General features: G+C 37.9%; 1 protein-coding gene and 1 long non-coding RNA gene across 8 annotated transcripts in view; one reads left to right on the top strand and one right to left on the bottom strand.

Annotated features, from left to right (window-relative positions):
- Positions 1–2660, bottom strand: part of LOC107710852 (uncharacterized) — a 10040-nt gene extending 7380 nt beyond the window's left edge. The window contains exon 1 of the long non-coding RNA XR_001636641.1: positions 2582–2660. This is a non-coding gene — a long non-coding RNA (uncharacterized LOC107710852). The remainder of the gene's footprint in view (positions 1–2581) is intronic.
- The window catches only part of LOC107710851 (fibroblast growth factor receptor 1-A), a 57937-nt gene that overhangs the window by 8341 nt on the left and 45572 nt on the right, over positions 1–4024 (top strand). The window lies entirely within an intron of this gene.

The following is a 4024-nucleotide window of genomic DNA, read 5'->3' as shown; positions in this document are numbered from 1 at the left end:
AGTAGAATTTGTTTATTTTTTCTTTGATTTGTTTCCTAAAAAGAAGAAAAATAAAGACTGACATCTTTATTTAACCTAAATCTGTAATTACAGTTATTTAATTTTTGTTATATAATTCATATACATAACATTTATTAATATAATTTCATATATATAATTTGATTTAATAATAACCCAATTTGAAGCAAAAACAGAATGTTCTGTTCTGACTAGCTTTGTGAAATTATACTACATGCCTGAACGAAGCAAACTGCAGAAGCTCTGAATGAGACGCAGATTCACTCTCTGACAGCAGGAGGCGCACATGGAACACCAGATATGGCGTTTCCTTGGTTACCGCCGTAAACAAAGCAGCACTGCTGAAACACTGCTTTCATATGAACTATACAGACGAGATGAAAAGAAAATACCACGTAAACTTTTCTGAAGACAGTCAGTTCCCCTCAGAAACATTCATATAAACCCCCAAATCAATATTGAGGATTTTCTTCCAATAGTTCGTGCATCATGAACAATAGGCGCGTTTCCATTACAGATTTGCGCAAAACTTTGGCAATATTTTATAAATGTCGATAAAAAAGTATTGCGAAATGACGTCGTTTCAATTAACCAATGTTATGCGACTAAAACGTAAACTTTTGCCTCTGGCGATAAGTCATGGCAACGGATTTTGACGGATTTTGGCTATATTTATTCAAAGGAGGCGTATGCGTGTATCTTTACAGAAGCAGCACGGAGAGCCGCTTCAGAAACGTGCATCGCGCGGCTGGATTCTGGAATAAACACAAGCATTGTGGCCGCAAGCCATCCTACACACACGTGACTGACCGCTCGCTCGCACCAACAGGAGGAGGAGGGTCATGTTACTCCCTACACTGCACTCAACCTGAGGGATTCCTACACTTTCAGTCTTTGAGGAGACATGAAAAACCGCGCATACCGCAGGAACAGTATAACGGAAAATATTAGTTGTTTTGAAACTGTGACATTTTAAAATCGCGGTATACCTTGAAACTGGTAATCGGCCCATGCCTAGCCCTAACATGACAGATGCTCTCTTTAAGTCAGCGGCAGCACGAACGCAGATTTGAATGATCGTACGCTGCTGGGACGAACCAAGAGTGATCACAGTGTTGTGATCGCACATGTAAAGGTTGAGGAATGTGCATTTACAACACTGTGATCACTCTTGGTTCGTTCCAGCAGCGTATGATCATGGTGAAACCTCTCTTGCAACATGTTTAGCTTATCACAAATATTAGTTTTTTCGGCTTCTGATCGCAAGTGTAGCGCAACTTTGGAGCACTTAGATTAGCGAGCAAGGTTTTTTGGTGTATGTTTTTGGCTTGGTAATGATTAATATTGGCATGTTGTAGGTGTCTTTTGCAGTGTCTGGCAGGGGATTGGAGTTGGCACAAGCTTAGAGTCCGTCACCCCTGTCTGACCGTTCGCTCATCTCTCCATTCGTCTGTTCTTCTGGTTTGTAGCAGCTGCAGACATGGCTTGGAAAATGAAACCAACACAAACTCTATGGGAGCAATTGTATGTGTATCAAGTCTCAATTCTTAGTGTTTGTCCAAATTTCTCATCCTTATTAGAGCAGCTGTGAATGCGATAGACATCTCATTGCATTGTTCTGTAAAATATTCATCTCAAGGGCATTATGCACCACCGTTTTTACAGGGGCAGTAGAACTAGAAATGATAATACGTGTAAGATATGTTATTGTAGGTTTGATTTAGTGTGCAAGGTGATCTAGTTTCTAAATCTTATAAATACATATACTACTGTTTGGTGTTTGGAGTCTGTACTTTTTTTTTTAAAGAAATTAATACTTTCAGCAAGCATAGATGCATTAAATTGACAAAAAGTGCTTTAATTTACATTGTTACAAAAATTATATTTTAAATAGTAGAGCCCGACCAATATGGGTTTTTTGGGGCCGATACCGATATTAGGGAGTAAAAAAAATCAATATCAATATATCGGCCGATATTCTTTGTGTATATTATAGTACAATACCAGTCAAAAGTTTGGACACTTTCCCATTCGTGTGTCCAAACATTTGACTGGTACTATATATAGAATACAGTATATACATAAACAGAATATATATACATAAACACATTTTTTGCAATGATCACTCAAATGTGGTGATCAAACACTTACAATGACGTGACAGAGATACGTAATGGAGGCAGGGCATTTAACAATTTAACAATACACTTTATTATCCAAAATGAGTCTGACATCAGTGCACTGAACAGGACGACTGTATCAGCGCAGATTTTCCTCGCGCTTTGGACTTTGAACCCTGGTTAACAAGCAGATCTGCTGTGAGTTCGTGCAGCGCTGTCAGAATACATGCGATGCGCGCGTGTATTAGAAAACATAACGTTCTGCAGTTTATTTACTAACTGTTTATGGCCATTTCGCGATTTCAATCATCATACAGTAACCAGCAACAATCCCCCCTTCCTCTTCTCATTGAAGACACGCGATGCAGTCCTAAACAGTCTCTCGCTGTCGGTGCTTGTAATGATTTTTGCGTCTTTCTCCGACAGTTTAAATGCTTCCACACTGCGGTTGACGAACTTCGATGCATCCCTAAATATAAATTCACTTCTCACGCACTTTAATGCGCTTTGAATGTAACGTGTACGTTTGTTTCATTCAGGTCTGCAGTAGCAAACAATAGAGTGCGCTCTGCTGGACAAACTAAGTAATTACATAATTCCAAGCATTTTATCTGCGTTATATGCTCTGTAAAAAAAAATGTCATATCGGCAGCATATTGGCGGCATATTCGCCGATACCGATATATCGGCGACAGGCTCATATCGGCCGATAATATCGGCAAAACGATATATCGGTTGGGCTCTATTAAATAGCCTAAATTCTGTTCTTTTAGACTTATTCGATTTATCATTGAATCTTGGAAAAATGTATCAAGATTTGCACCAAAATATGAAGCAGCACAACTGTTTGCATCATTGATAATAATCAGAAATGTTTCTTGAGCAGCATATCAGCATATTAGAATGATTTCTGAAGGATCATGTGACACTGATGACTAGAGCAATGATGAAAAACTGTTTAAAAACAGTTCTTTTAAATTGGATTAACACATAAATGTATATAAAACCCTAAATAATTGTGCAGTTGTTATTTTTACAGATAAGTTGAATTTAAAATCTACTTGGCTTTAAAAATGTGACAGGGCTTGTGTCCAGTTTGAATGGGCATGACATTTCTTATCTGTCTAGAGAATTGAAAACCATTCACGACAATCCTCAATTCTCCAGGATATTTCCTCAGCTTTTTTCCCCTGTGTTAATAGGTGCACACAGTCAATTGAGTTTTCATTTAGTTAATTTATTAAGTCTAGCTTCATATTAGCTTTAACCACATTAAGATTTATTTCAATTTATTTATATTTTGGGAGGACAAAATCCCAATTACAAGCAAAGACACTCAAATTACTACAGCTAAACATTCTGAAAGAAAAACATCTGGCGAATTGTGAAATGCTGCTCTTTTCTGACCGATCTGCTCGTAGTGGAGTGTGTGATGAAATGTGTAAATGATGAGTTCCGATAGCTAGTAGGACAAATGGCGTGTCGGGGTCATGCTGAGGTCTAAACCAGCACAGGGTTGACGGATATCTGTGAAGGGTTGGAGGAGTGTGGTTCTGTTTCTGTGTATTTTCTTGCGTGTGTTTGTAAGAGCAAACAGATGGAGTGACCCTGCACAGAACAGCACTATGAAAAACTTCTTTCCACTATAAAATTATGTACATCAAGGTTTATGCAATCTGCTTTCTTCGTTAGCTTTGTCTTACTACATTGATATACTAATTATGAAAAAAGTGCCATGTTAACTTGTTGTTCAAAGTGATTTAGTTAATGCAAACTCTAAGACTCAGAATGTTCTCTCCTGTTGTAGTGGAAAAGTCTGAGATGAAAATCCTTGAGTTCTTAAAGAAGGTGCTGTTCCACTATTGACCTTATACAGCAAAGTTATG

Source organism: Sinocyclocheilus rhinocerous, unplaced genomic scaffold (assembly GCF_001515625.1).
Source record: "Sinocyclocheilus rhinocerous isolate Xijiao unplaced genomic scaffold, SAMN03320098_v1.1 scaffold1198, whole genome shotgun sequence".
In the NCBI taxonomy this organism is placed as follows: Eukaryota; Metazoa; Chordata; class Actinopteri; order Cypriniformes; family Cyprinidae; genus Sinocyclocheilus; species Sinocyclocheilus rhinocerous.
Note: the sequence above shows the minus strand (reverse complement) of the source record. Positions and strands in the feature narration are given on the sequence as shown.